The sequence below is a fragment of the Zalophus californianus genome, chromosome 8 (genome assembly GCF_009762305.2).
Source record: "Zalophus californianus isolate mZalCal1 chromosome 8, mZalCal1.pri.v2, whole genome shotgun sequence".
Lineage (NCBI taxonomy): Eukaryota > Metazoa > Chordata > Mammalia > Carnivora > Otariidae > Zalophus > Zalophus californianus.
In genome coordinates this window covers 109,766,833-109,781,778 of record NC_045602.1, presented here as the reverse complement: position 1 = coordinate 109,781,778, position 14,946 = coordinate 109,766,833, and the positions used below count along the sequence as shown (strand labels likewise).

The following is a 14,946-nucleotide window of genomic DNA, read 5'->3' as shown; positions in this document are numbered from 1 at the left end:
AAGGCCACTTCCGCTCAGTGAGCGGCGAAGGGACGGGCTGTGGCTGTTTGAGAGCCCCCTGCCCCGACCCCCTACTGTCTAGGGTTGGAGAGTGAGGCGCGGAGGTCTCAGAGGCGTGGTGGCGGGTGGCGGGGTGGTGGCGGGTGGTGGGGTGGTGGCGGGTGGCAGTGGAGGCACCCGTGTTGAAGAGAAAATGAGATTGGTTGTGGCCCCTGGGGACGAGCCCTCTGATCCCAACTGAGATCCGGTGTAGGGTCTGCGCGAGCGAAGGCAGCTCCAGGAGGAGAGAGGGGCGCCCCTTCCCTCTAAAAGCAGGATTCTGAGCTCCGCGGGTAAACTGAGGCCCGCGTCCTGGCTCCGCGGGTCGTCTCGCAGGCAGCCTTGGCCCGAGTTACGCCCAGCACAGGGCTGCCGGGGCTGGGCTGGCTGCTTTTCTTTTGGGGCGGAGTGGGGACGTTTGGCGCCCAGCTAGAGGAGGGGGTGTCGGGCCCAGGTGTGGAGCGCTGGGCCTGGGGCTCTGGAGGCGGGGGCCCGGCGGTCCTCGGCTCCGGCTGCCTCAGCATCCCCGCCCCCGGCGGGCCGGGCCGGGGAGGAGCTCGGCGCGTCCCCGCCCCGAGGCGGGGCTGGGGGCCGGGCCCGGGCGGACCCAGCGGGGTGGGCCGGGGACGCGAGGCGGAGCGGGGCCCCACACAGGCCGCGGCGGCTGGCTCGGGCCCCTACGGTCCCGGCGGCGGCTGGAGGAGGAAGCCAGGCGGCTGGAGGAGGAGGGGAGGCGGAGGAGGCCGAGGCTGGAGCGCCGCTCGCCGCAGACTCACTTCCCCGGCTCAGCAGGGAAAGGTACCGCGCGCCCGCTCCCGGCCCCCGCTCCCGGCCCCCCGGCCCCCCGGCCCCCGGCCCCCAGCTCTCGCTCGCGCCGGCAGGAGCTGCGGCCGGCACGGGAGGGTGAGGGGCCCCGAGGGCTCTGGCGGCCCCGGGCTGCGGCGGCCAGCGCGGCGCTCGGGCGGGAGGGCTAGGGTGCGCGGTGCCGGGGAGGCTCGCGGACCGCGGTGGGCGCCGCGCTCCCCTCGGTTGCGTCCGGGGAAGCGGTGGTCCAGCCGGGTGGGGTGATCCCGGGGCGGGGGCTGCGCAGGCCAGGCCAGCGCACGGGGGTCAGGGCAGGCGGGACCCCCGGAGCTGCGTGCGGCAGGGGAGCGCCCGGGCGCCCGGCGGGCGCGCTCGGTGGGCGCAGACAAAGCCGGGCGCCGACGCCCCGCGGCGACTCGGTAGGTCCAGGGGGTGGGCGCTGGGGAGAGAAGAGAAGGCGCCGGGGCGACGGCCGGGACACCGGGAGAGGCTGGGCCGCCCGCCCTCCTCCGGCTCTCCGGGTGGTCTCGAGGAGGGGGGGTGGCGGCGGGCAGGGTGGGGAGCAGCTCTCTCAGAAGGGCCAAATGGGGAGCCAGGCTGGGAAACGGGTAGGGTGTACTGAGTGCTCACTTTGGGGGGAGGGGCTGAGAGAGAGGCCACTGCCTTGGGGTTGGGGGCTGGGGCCCTGGTAGGGCAGGTGAGGGGCGCGTGGACCCCCTCAGAGCTAGCCCTAGGAAGAGGCAGAGCCCCCGTGAGGTAAGTGCAGTGGCTGGCACGAATGGTGAGATGTACCCACAGGTTGCAGACCTGGCTGGTGGTGACACATCCTGTGGCAGTCCGTGGGGGGCAACTTGGTGTTTGGAGACAGCAGCAAGCAAGCAGGTGCCGCAGGGGTTGTTGGAGTGGGCATGAACAGAGGGTTGGGTAGGTATGCATCTGAAAGTGTGTGCCGTGAATCTGGAGCTTCTGCCCCCCCTTCCTTCTTGTGAGGGGGGAGGAAGCATCTCAGTTCCTGCCACAGGCCCAGGCCGCCACTTGGGCTCCAAGGTGGTTCACTCCCTGACCCACACTCTTGGATTACTTCCCCTCTGTGCAGTGTTAGAAGTGCTTCTTTTCTCCTGGATCATTTGCAACAGGATAAGGACACACCTTGATGCCCTCCTTCCCTTACTTATAGCTCCCCCCCCCCCTTTTTTGTCGTCACTCTTCATTTTCCCTCACCTACAGACCTACTTCTCCAGTTCTCTGCACAGCAGAACTTCTCCAAAGAGCTGTGTGCACCTGTTTCTCTGGAGCACATTCCTTTGCTTCAGTCCTAGCACTTCACTGAAACTGCCCCAGTCAAGGTCTCCAGTGATTTCCACGCTCCCACAAGCAGGTCTTCCTTGACCCCCTGGGTCTTATTAATCTTCTCTCCTTTAGAATCAATATCCTCTCTTGACTTCTGGTTTTCCTCCTCCTTCCCTGGCTAGCCCTTCCTTAGTTGTCTTTGGGGACAACTCCTTCACTCAACTCTAAATGTTGGAGTATCCCAGGGCTTTGTCTTCAGCCCCTCCTCTGTCATGACTCCCGCTATTTACCTATCCTCCCAGCTCTCATTCTTATGATTTATAAAATCAAGCATTAATTTACAAACACACTGATCTTAAATGTACATCATTTTCCTTCTCATGATCTTAAGTAGCAAATTTTGTCACCAGCCCCAGCTTCTCTATCTAGCCACCCATCCGATGGTTTAGGGTGTCCTGGATGTCTCGTAGGTATGAAAACTTCATATGGATGACACAGAACCCTGACGGCACTCCCCAGATGTGACCCTCTGCGGGCCTTCCCATCTCTCTAAACAGCCCATAACCCACCCACCTGTAAAGACAGCTGGTGGCACCAACTCCGCCCTTTGCCTCCATCCCCACATCTAGTCCAACAGCATGTCCGTTTGGCTTTTTCTGCAAAATCTATCTCAGGCCTGTTTTTCATGCTCAGACTCACTGCTATGGCCCCAGGCTACTGACCCAGGCCAAGCCACCTTTCATGTCTTGCCCAAAAGCTGTAGTAGCTTTCTGCTTTCTCCAAATTCCCATTTGCCCACCTCTAATCTATTGTAACAGAGCAACAAGAATGATTTAGAAAAATAGTGATTAGATAATCACATTCCTCTAAAACCCTTGATAGCTCCCTGTTGCACTTGGAATAAAATTTCAAAGCTTACTGATCAGACTCTCCATGATCTGGCCACCATTGACCTCCTCTAGCCTTATCCTGATCACTGCCCCTTTGCATTCTTCCTGATAGCCATGTCTGAATCACTTCTGCCCCCTGAACACCAGAAGCTTGTTCCTGCCCTGGCCTTTGCTTGTGCCATTTTCTCTGCCTGGAATGTTCTTCTAGGGTTTTCTACTGGGTTGGCTCTGCTCCTTCTTATTTTTTAGGTCTCACCTTAAATGTGCCTTCCCAGTCTTGGTAGAGGCCCCCTCCCCACTCCCCTGTAATTCATCATAGCACCTGGTTTCCTTTTTTCATTATATTTATCGCACTCCATAACCGTTTGTTGCAGTTGTCTGTTTACTTTGTCCAGCTTCTCAAGGGCTAGACCTTGACTGAATGTATCGGGACCCACTGCTGTATCTGGAGCATCTAGCACAGTTCCTGGCATGTAGCTGACCCTCGGGAAGTCTTGAGCCAGGCGGGAAGGTCAGGGCTGGGTTAGGCAGAAAGACGTGGGTATTGCAGTCATTGCAAGAGCCCCCCTTTAAACCTTACGCGACCCTGAGGATTTTTATTTTCTGTCCACTAAAGAAGTTGTGCAAATTGCTGTAAAATCGGGATATGAAATGGAAGTGGGGAAGGTACAGGCAGCTCAAAAGCGGGCCTGTATGCCTAGAAGGGGATCAGGTAGGTTTGGGGAGTGTGGAGTTGGTGTGGGTTGTCGTCGGTTGGTCATCAATGATTTCCTTTGCTCTCTTTGGTGGAAATCCAGGCTGGGTCAGCAGAGGGCTCTGTGTGTGTGTGTGTGTGTGTGTGTGTGTTATCTAACTGAGGAGATGGGGGCAGTCTGGGCAGCCAGAGATTTATTTCAGGCCTATACCTTGGGTGCCTGTTGGCTGCCCAGCCCTGGGAGGAGGGATTTGAAGGGGAGGAAGAAGCTGGGGCTGGGGCTCTTTCTATAGACCCTTGTCTCTCCACCCACAGCTCTCTTCTTTGCACAAAGGAGCCAGCTGAGAATTAAATTGTGTGGCTGGGGCTTTCAGAATTGAGAGCTGAGAGTCAGGGTACCTCAGCTCTGGGAGGGCCCCAGATAAGAGGGACTGGTGATGGACCAAGGGGACACTGTGAGGGGAGCGCTGACATGCCTAGGAAAGGCTTGGAGCAAGGGGAGTATCCTGGGTGGAAGAAATCAAGCAGAGCGCAAGAGGCTGGGCCAGGGCCCTGGTATACTCACTGGGTGCCAAGCAGTCGTCTAAAGACTCTGCAAATATTAACCCCTTTCATCCTCTTAACAGCTCTATAAGGTAGGCCTTATTCCCATTTTACAGATGGGAAGACTGAGGCACAGTCATATAACTCAGTAGAGACAGAGTGAGGATTTGAACCCAGGGAACCTGACTCCAGGATCTGTGCCTTAAACCACTCCACTCTGCCACTTCTCCCATGCCGCTCAGATCTGCACCAGCTGAAGGCTTCTTAACAAAGAAGGGCTTTTTCCTGACTCCCAGAGGTGCCTGGCCTTGGGGGCTGGGGAGATAGGAAAGAAGTCATACCTTCTAAGGTAGAAGGGGTCCTCACTCAGAGTGGGCAGCTGAGGTTCTCTGCTTCATGCCCCCTTTTTTCCAGGAGGGGCTCCAGGCCCAGGCCAAGTAGTTGGGTGTCATGCAGACTGTGATTTTGGGGTGCTGGGGAGGTCAAGTGCAAAAACAGCTCCCTGCTTGGGATGCCATTAGAATGTCAACTCTGTGGGTTTAGCATTGCCCATTGCCCTCTTCATCTGCCTCTGGAGAGCTCAAGAGGTCAGGTAGGGGAATCTGCAGATAACCTGTTTCGGATTACTTTTAGAATGTTGTCAGGTGGAGCTTCAGACTTGGCCTTGGGGAGTGTGGATGGAGGTTTGAGCAGAGCTGGGGCCACAGAGAAATGAGACCTGAATAGAGCTTAATCCACATCACTACCGGTCCTGTCCTTACGTCTTTTTGTCTGTCTGTCTGTCAGTGGGACTGGAGAGACTTTTTCCTTGCCCCCCAGAGGTTGTGGAAGCTGGGAACTCCTAGAGGTTACATGCTTGGGTGCCTTCTTGCAGACCCAGCATAAAGGAGGGAGGATTTCCCACGAGGTGCCAGCCTCGTGGAACTGGGCCAGGAAGGAGGGAGGCGGGTGGAGGGTGTGGCAGCCCTGTCCTTCGAGGCTTTCCTGTTTGGTCATGAGGATGCCGCTGGGCAGGTGACTTGGCTTCCCTGGGGCCTGGCCAGCTAGCCAAACAAGGGTTGCTGACCATATAGGGATGGAGTCTCTTTGCTTCAAATTCTGAGCCCCACAGACGAAGAGATCTGCTCCTCTATCTCAGCAGATCCTGCCAGCCCCACCCCCCCCCCCAGAAAAGAGGGAGGAAGAGTTGGTGGCATTCTTTTCATTTTGGGAAACTGAGGCACAGGGTAAGCACATCGCCGCCAGAAGCTCACCAGGCCCATGGTTCTTGGGAGTGCCCCTTCTCTGGCAGGGAGACTTGTCCACACTGAGTCCCTGCCTGCTGAGGTGAGGTGAAGACAGTGGCAGAGCCCAAGGCTGGCAGGCTGGAGCCAAGGGTGGACTTGCCCCTCAGCTGGACCTTGTTACCTGTGGTCAGCACCTGTGCCCCAGTCTGGTGCTCAGAGCCACTGGGAACACAAGATAAGATCTCCACTCTGCAGGAAATGAGTGAGCCATGCCAGCTGTGATATAAGGAGGTATAGTTCCACCAGCTTCCTGGAGGAGGTGATGCTTTAGAGGGTCCTGAAATCCTGGGCAGTGTTAGCCAACAGAGGGGGAGATGGCATTCCCCAGGTGGAGGGGGAACCCAAGCTTGGAGAACTGGTCAGGGAAGGCCTTAAGTGCCAAGCTGCTGAGTCTAGACTTGATTCCCTAGGCCCTGGGGAGCCATCGAAAGTTATAGGCCTCAGGTGCAATGACTTGATTAGACCAGTGGTCTATAAAAGTGCTTCTTAAACTCTAACGCATGGATCTACTTGGGCATCCTGTTAAAATGTAGGCTGTAATTCAGTGGATCTAGGCCAGGGCCTGAACCTCTGCATCTCTCACATGCTCCCGGATGGTGGAAACCTGCTGGTCTATGGCCATTTTTGTGTAGGGAGGGTTGAGACTGGGGACTCAGGGCCCAGGCAGGCAGGTACAGGGACAGGTGTAGGTCAGGCGGGACCTAGAACAGGTAGAGGGGACCATCCTGGCTCCTGTGGGCTGTGTGGTAGGAGACATAGGCGCTGCGTGTGTGGGGCCCTGGGGGAGGGGAATATGCAGGGGTGTGGGATGCAGGGGCCACTCTGCTGGGAGGTGGGGCTGGGTGGAGGGCCTCTGGGAGTTTGGGTCTCAGACCAGTAACAGAGGCCTGATTTTTCCAGTACCTGACTGTGAGGAACTCTCAAGACCACGAGAGGGTGCCTTAGGCAATGGCCCCAAGGCAGGGTGACACACGGCCGGCGTATAGGGCACCTTATCTTTGCCGACAGCTGAGCCTGGCCCTGTGGGTAGCCAATCTGGGGTGAGCACTCTTCCTCCAGCCAGGGTGGGGCCAAGAAGTTTGGGGAAACAGCTGACTTCAGCCCCAGACATGCTATGCTCTTCTGAAAGTCCCCAAAGTCACCCCAGCCGCTGAGCTGTCACCCCCAGGGTGTGCAGCGTCCCTCACTCTGGCCTGTGTGAGTCCTTGCAGCTGGTACTGATGGTTACCTGAGCCGCCGTTGGGGTCTTATCCCACCTGGCCACCTCCTCGCGTATCTGGGTGCTTCTCTCTGCTCTGCCCCTGACTGGGCTGCGACAGGCAAGTGTCTGCTCCCCTCTGAGGCCCTAGTTTCCTATAAATTGAAGGACCCTGTGCCCTCCCTGGGGGGTGGAGGTTTGAGGGGTGGAGGGTTACAGGGTTTCCTGGGTGGGGCCTGGCATCTCAGAACGGCAGCTTCATACGTTTTAATTTTGGTTTAATATTAAAATTCAAGGCTAATGATGGAGTAGACATAAGCAGTTTGCTCAAAAGCACTGTCCAGCTTGCTTTGGGGATTTCCCAGGCCCCTTGCTGTCTGGGCCCTACGTGGCCTGGTGCGGTGGGAGGAGGGTGGCTTCTGAGGGCCCCAGTGAGATGAGATCCCTTCCAGATGCTGGGAGGAGGGGAAGCAGTCACTTCACCCAGAGGGAGGTGGAGAGGACAGACCCTGAGGGCAGTGCCAAGAGGGGCTCTCAGGCTGAGTTCCCCAAATGTCCCATATATGTCCTAAAAGGAGATCCCCCTGTGATCCCTGCTTGTCTGCCCTGTGCTGTGCCAGGCTGTTCTGAAGAGGTGGGAAGGGGCAGCATTTCTCAGACTGTTCTGAGGAACCCCAGGGGTTCCAGGGCAGATAAGGGTAGAAACTGGCAAATTCATTCCACCAGCCTACGGGAGATTCAGAATGCATTTAAGAGAATTAAAGGTTCTGACAAGTCCTGCAGAAAAAAAGAAAGCTTTTAGTGTTTCCTAAACTGATTTGACCATGAAAGTCTTTTTTGGGGAAGACTGCCTAATAATATGTCCCACTGACCAGGAAAACAGCCGGTGGGAAGGGCTGTTGTGGAAAGTTGCTCCTCTGCAAGAGACCACAAGCCTGGGTGATGGGTGGGCCTGGAAGCACCAGGTAGGGAAAGAAGGATAGACAGGTAGTTTCCTGGAGGAGGTAGGCTTGGTGGGGTGGGTACTATTTGGACCATCAGTGGAAGAAAAGGGCACTGCAGAGGGAGGGTTGGTCTGAAAGGGATCTGGGCCCAGAGCCAGCCCTGGCTTCTTGTGGCAACAGCTCTGTGCCGCTGCACTGGGTGGTTGAGGAAGGGACCTGGGAGGACCCTTGTGGTAGCCAGGCCTGGGTCTTTGTGATCCTGGGACGGCCTCCCCCACCATCTCCTTGCTCTCCAAGGTCTTCCAGCGTTTCACCTCAGAGAGTGGGGTTGTGATCTCTGGGCAAGAAGTTAAGCTGCTCTGTGCCTTAGTTTCTTCATTTGGACTGTGGGATGATGTGACCTCCCTTGTAGGGCCATTGTGACACTCAAATACTGGTTGGCTGCTCTTTCTGTGACTGACATGGCTGTAGGCAGTGTCTCTGGGTTGGGGGGGTACCCAGGGAAGGGGACAGTTGTCAGGGACATGAAGAGGTACAAAGGCCAGCAGAGAGCATGGTGAGGCTTAAGGTGGGGTTCTCTCTGGGGGTCTCATCTGACTGGGGCCCTCAGATACCACCCTCCTCCCACCCCACCAGGCCACGTAGGGCCCAGACAGCAAGGGGCCTGGGAAATCCCCAAAGCAAGCTGGACAGTGCTTTTGGGCAAACTGCTTATGTCTACTCCATCATTAGACCCGAGGAGTAATCTTCTGTAGAGGGGAAGAAAGAGGGACGGTGAGGGTAGCCTGGACCTGCTGCTTAGAGGAGTGGCCGGCAGGGTGGGGAGATTTTGACAGAATGAGATGTCACAGGCTTAGTCTGGGTGTGGGAGTCCGAAGGTCCAGTGGGTGCACTTAGGAGACGGGGTGCCAAGGGCAGGGGGAAGGTGGCAGGGACAGGGTGCTGAGGGCAGGGGGAAGGTGGCAGGGGCCTGCCTTGGGGAGCCATCAAAGGTCTTTGAGCAGGGTAGTGGTTTGATCAGAACGATGCTTTAGTGCAAAACGTGGCATGGGTGGGCAGAGACGGTGGGGTGGCAGTGCAGGACCCCCCTTAAAATACATACATTGGGCTTCCTCCAGAATAGCTGTGCCCTTTCCCAGCTCAAAGCACAGGGAGGGGGCAGGTTGCTTATATGACCCTTCTGCTCAGATTCTCAGAGCTCTGAGTCCATTTTCCCAAAAGGTTAAGAATCTCCTCCTGTCGCCTTCCAGGAAGGGGTGTTGCCAGTGCGGGAGGGGGTAGGGGGAGTCCCGGGGCCCTGCTCCCTGCCTCTGCCTTTCTGCTCCCCCGTGGCTGGCGGGGACCTTAAGGGAGGCTACCCTGCTTCGCCCCTTGCCACACCTCATTTCCTCTGAGGTGTGAGGGCTCTTTGTTCGACAGCTCAGGTGGAGGAGACGGGGTGTGGCTGCTCCAGCAGTGACCCAGGAGAAGTTGCTGTCATGGCGCACGCAGTGACGAAGGCGCTCAGGGTGGCCCCTGGCAGAGGATGCTCCCAAGCGTCCTCACCCAGCCCAGTGCCAGGCTCCTGTCCTCCTTCTTGCTCTCTCTACATCAGAGGCTGAGAGGACAGAAGATGAAGAAAAGCATTTAGGTTCAGCCAGAGCAGGGCGGCCTGGTTCCGGGGGAGGAGGGGGGAGTGGAGTACCCCTGCCCCTCGCTCCAGATTCCTTTATCCTCGAGTTGCTTCTTGGGGGAGGATGTTAAGGAAGGTGTGATTTAAGACCAGGGGAAGAAGCACTGGGAAATGATTTGTAATTTTTAGAAAACAGAAGAAAGAACCTAGCTACCCTCTGCCAACTTTGTGCCAGGCCCTGGCAGACCCATAGTTCCTGTCCTCTCCACATGGCCCCACCCGGCGTGAGCTGTTACCCCATTTCACAGATGGAGACACCGGCAGTGCCAGCAAATGGCACGACTGGGTCTCAAAGCCAGGTTCTCGGACATCTGGTCTGATGCCTTTTCTTTCCCTCACAGCCCCTACAGAGCCTGTCCCCAAACCTGCAACTGTGCCTCCCTACCCACAACCAGACCTCCCGCCCAAGCCAGCCCAGCCCAGTCCCCCAAACTCCAGACCCCAGGAGGAGGGGCTGACGGGTCCTTCTTTCAGACTGGCCAAAAACAAGACCTCGAGTCAGCTAGATTTTAAGATGACTCAAGCAGGAGACACTCAGGATCACCAATGTGCAGACATCCTTGGGAAAGATTTTTAAATGAGGCTTTTAAATGTTAAACACAGAGATCCCTTTTACTCTATTTTTTATTTTAGAAATTTTAAAAATCGTTCACAATTAATGGTATGATTAACTTCTGAGTAAATCTGGAAAGGTAACTCAAGAAAAGACAGTGAACCTGACTCCTTCCTTGGTTTTACAAAAGAGTAGAACCTGATCTTACTAAGTGAATTCTGGAGCACGTTATGCCAGATGGGGAGTTTGTGGAAGCTCTCTGAACCTCAGTTTTCCCCTTCTGTGGAATGGGGATATCGATGTGACCATCAACTGATATATTCCGGGGGAAATGCTCAGCGCTGTGCTCTGTACCTCGCATGTGCTCAGCAAAAGTAGTCATAACCATGATGACAGAATTTATAAGAACAGATGTTTCTTGATTTCAAAAGCTGGTGAGTTATTAAGCTGGTGAGTCTTTGAACTCAACAAAAGGACTTGAAGAATATGTTTATTGTCCAAGCTCAGCGTCTTAACTCTGTAGGTGTTTTATGGATTAAATCATGGGCTCAGGGCCCACATGTGCATTTTGAAATGAACACCATTGGCTTTCCAGACCGGGTTCCGGCACTGGCGGGGGTGGGGGTGGGGGGTTTCTGCTTCAGGGTTGGACTTTATGGAGAGCCCTTTATTGGGTGATCCTGTGTTAGGACTCGTTAGGAGAGCACAGTTAAACTGCTCTGAAGTTACCAGGAGCGGGAATGTCTTGGGCCGGCGAGAAAGGTGGGGACTGTCTAGAGGGAAGTATGAGTGAGTTGCTCTTAGAATTTTCTTTTGTGCAGGCAAAAGCCGTTAGACCCCCATTTCTGTCCCTGGTTATGGAGGACAGAACCAAGGGCAAAGGGCTGTGGCCCGGCGCAGTGTCGTGCCTGGCAAGCCTTAAGCGAGCTCTCATGGGGTAGGGAGGCTAGGGTGGCATACAGCGCGCCCCACCAGCTCCTTGGCTGGGAGGCAGGTGGCCTCCCAGTGGCAGCCCCAGGTTTTGGCAGTGCAGCTGGGCTGAGCCGCCAGGCCCGGGGATGCCTCCTGCCAGCCCCGAGTGCCTGGCACAATGTGTTCAGTGTCAGTCTGTGGGGAGGGGAAGACAGGAGAAGTGCCAAGCTGAGGGCAGTCCTCAGGCCTGCTGCCTGGGGAGGCTGAGTGGGAGCCTGAGAACCCAGCGAGCATTGGGCAGAAAGAGATGAGCTCAGTGCTGTCAAGCCTTGCTCTGCCCCTCACTCTATCCGGGTGGCCTCCCTCCCATCTGTGAACCTTTCTGAGCCTGTTTCATCATCTGTAAAATGGGCAGCAGGGTGTCGTATTAAAAGAGTCAGTGAGTGCCAAGTCCCCAGCATGGGGCCTGACACACCAAGGGCTCCCTAAATACAAGTTTGCTATGGAGTGTATCTGGTGGCTGGGTGTTTTGAGGATGTTTTCCTTTTTTTTTTTTTCTTTTTTCATTTTGGGATCCTGCATGCCACCTTTGCCCTGTGATAAACTCTGGTGAGTGGGGGCTATAGGAGAGGGAGCTTTGCCAGAGGGGGACGGAGTCGTGCCAAGCATTTCAGGTCCCCACACACACTGCCCGGACCCGGCCGGCCGCCGTCGGGCAGCCCGGCTCTGCCGTCGGGGCTGCGGCGCCTCTTTGTGGGCAGGGTGTCCCCGGCGAGGCAGAGCGGGGACCCCGTGGCTCTGGAGAGAGGATGGGCTTGCAGGAGACCTCCCTCCTCCCGGGGCTTGGAGCCCAAGCACAGACGGGCTTTGTGCAGTCACGAGGGGCCGGCGGGCGGTGGGGGGAACGGTGCCCGGGCTGAGTTTGTCTCCTAGCCTCAGTTCTTGTCAGTGGTTTTGAAAGAGTCGATGGAAAGTGCTGACAGGGCTGTCCTCCTTCACCCCAGAACTGAGGCTGCTGTGGCTCCTGGCAGGGAGAGGGGAGAAGCCCCGTGGGGAAGCCACCTCCTTGTCTACCCCCCCAACCCCGTCCCAGGCTTCGAGGGCCCCATCCGCAGAATGGGCGGATCTCTGGGTGCAGGCGGCTCACCCCGGTCAGGGGCTGCGGGGAGCTGGGATAGCCCCCCCCCCGGGGAGGTGGGGGGCTCAGGGGGCCCTCCTGCCAAGTGTTTTGGTCTCAGTTTCTTGTCCTCCCTCCCCACAGGCTTGTCGTGAAGGGGAGAAGGGATGGCCAGTTCACACAGAACTTGTCAGTGCTGACGCGTCATGACTGGTCACCCAAGTCATCCTGACCCTGCCCTCACCCCCACATCCTGTCAGTCAGCCAGTCCCCAGGGGGTCACGGCAGCACTCTCATCCTCTGCACCCCTCCTGCCGGTCACTTCCTCTGCGCCAGTGTCCCCTTATCAGCCAGACTTCCCCGACCTCCCCACACAGAGCGGCCGCCTCTCCCCTCACCCTGCTTTTGTGTGGCGGCACTTGTCACTCTTGACCTCTTAGAGCCTCTGGGGGGTTGGTGGTGGAGGCTTCTGGCTGTTGCTGTGTCCTGAGTACCTGCCACAGAGTAACCCTCACGAATCGTTTTTGTTGCTGTAGTTGTTCTTACTGTTTCTATTGTGGTAAAAGATACATAACATTAAATTTACCATCCTACCCATTTTTAAGTATACAGTTCAGTGGTATTGAGGATATTCATGTTGCTATGCTCCAGAACTTTTCTTCATCTTTCAAAACTGAGACTATTCCCATCAAACACTAGCCCCCCATATCCCCCGCTCTCCCAGCCTCTGGCACCTACCACCCTACTTACTGTGTCTTTGGATTTGACCACTCTTGATCCCTCATATAAGTGGAATCATACAATAATTGTCCTTTTGTGACTGGCTTATTTCACTTTGCATAATGTCCTCAAGGTGCATCCATGTTGTAGGCAGGTGTCAGAACGTCTTTCCTTTTTAAGGCAGAATGATATTCCATTGTATATGTCTAATGCATTTTGTTTATCCAACTATCGGTGGACACTTAGCAGGCTTCCAACTTTTGGCTATTTTTGGATAATGCTTCTGTGGACGTGGGTGTCCAACTATGTCTTTAAGTCCCTGCTTTCAATTCTTTCACATATATACACAGGAGTGGAATTGCTGGATCATATGGTAACTTTATATTTAAATTTTACATTCATTAATTCATTTATTTATTTGAGGGGGGAGAGGTGGAGGGAGAGGGAGAGAATCCCAAGCAGACTCTGGGCACTGAGCTTGGAGCCTGACGCCGGGCTCCATCTCAGGACCAAAACCAAGAGTCGGCCACTTAACTGAGCCACCCAGGTGCCCCTCTGTCTAATTTTTAAAGGAACTGCCACACTGTCTTCCAAGGCAGCCCTACCATTTTACATTTCTATCAACAGTGCACAAGGGTTCTAATTTCTCCACATCCTCACCCACCCTTGTTATTTATTATTGATAGTAGCCATCTTAATCGGTGTGAGGATAAAACATTTTTTTTAAAAAGATTTTTATTTATTTATTTATTTGACAGAGAGAGACACAGCGAGAGAGGGAACACAAGCAGGGGGAGTGGGAGAGGGAGAAGCAGGCTCCCTGCCGAGCAGGCTCCCTGCCGAGCAGGCAGCCCGATGCGGGCCGATCCCAGGACCCTGGGATCATGACCCAAGCTGAATGGAAGGCAGACACTTAATGGCTGAGCCACCCAGGCGCCCTGAGGATAAAACATTTTTGAAGGAATGAATGAAAATCCATCCCCTGCCTCCTCCTGCCCCCATTTTCACCCCTCTCCCCTCAGGTCTCATTTTCTCTCCTACCTTGCTGGTGCGTATCTCCAGCGGCTTCCCCGCTGGCTACACCCTAGGCCTGGAACATGCCGCCAGGCTTTAAGATGCAGCTAAGACATACTCCCCTCCGCCCCACCCCCTGGTCCTGTGCCCACCCAGACTTCTCACTGCTCTTCACCCTGCTCTACGCTGAGTCTGCAGTGCCCGTGTTGTTTGCCGAGGGACTGTGTGACCCTTCTGGCCCTTTCTCTGGAGGGCTGGGGTGCTGCCTGAGGAGCCTGGTGCCCTCTGGGGAGCCAGGGCCCTCCTGCCCCTTCTCCTGGGTGCTCCCGTGGGGACAAGCTTATGTGTGTGACTGCGTCACCTGGGGAAGCCGCGGGGTGCCCTGCACGCCTGCCGAGTGGCTCAGGTGGTGGCTGCCACGGCTGCGGAGGAAGGTCAGGTGAGTGTGGCCACGTGGCTCCCGGGCCTGGAGCTTGGAGGATGAGTCGTGGAGGGGGTGGGAAGGGTGGTGTTCAGAGTTGATCTTGGAAACAGTGCCTCTGAGCCTTTGCCCTTCCCCCGCCGGAGCTCATTTCTCAGGACTCTCCTGGAAATCTTCTCTGACTCCTCTCCCTGCCCCCATTAGGTGCCTGTCCCATCTTCTCCCCCGGTCCCCATGACGGCTGTTATCACATCCCTGTCGTACCTTCTCTCTTTATTTATTTTTTAAAGGTTTTATTTATTTATTTGACAGAAACACAGCGAGAGAGGGAACACAAGCAGGGGGAGTGGGAGAGGGAGAAGCTGGCTCCCCACCGAGCAGGGAGCCCGATGGGGGGCTCGATGCGGGGTTCGATGCAGGGCTCGATCCCAGGACCCTGGGATCATGACCTGAGCCAACGGCAGATGCTTAACGACTGAGCCACCCAGGCACCCCGTACCTTCTCTCTTTAATCCATTGCTGTGTCCTCCCCTGGGGCTAATGCAGTGCCAGGCGGGGCCGCGTCTTCGGGGGAGGCAAAACATATAAATCTCTCTGAAGACACCTGAGGGGGAGCCTAGGACCCATGAGAGAGCAGAGCGATATGATGGCAATCACCATTTGACAGGCGAGAAAATAAAGTCTTCCGCAGGATCGCTGCGAGCCAAACGCCGTCCTGCACGCTGGGTCCTCTCTAAGGGAGCAGTCCTCATGGGCAGAGGTTGGACTTGTCTGGCCTGAGGTGCACTAGAGGCGTGGGGCTGGCATTGCAGGGAAGCAGGGGAGGGGAGGTAGAGGGAGACCCTCAGC

At 56.3% G+C, this 14,946-nt stretch overlaps 1 protein-coding gene across 6 annotated transcripts in view; it reads left to right on the top strand.

The window, feature by feature from the left end:
• Positions 1-662: 662 nt before the first annotated feature.
• SMOX (spermine oxidase) overlaps positions 663-14,946 on the top strand; it is a 198,729-nt gene continuing 184,445 nt past the window's right edge. For all 6 annotated transcript variants that reach the window (XM_027622847.1, XM_027622848.2, XM_027622846.1 and 3 more), the window contains exon 1: positions 663-837. The gene's annotated coding sequence lies outside the window, so the exon portion shown is untranslated. The remainder of the gene's footprint in view (positions 838-14,946) is intronic.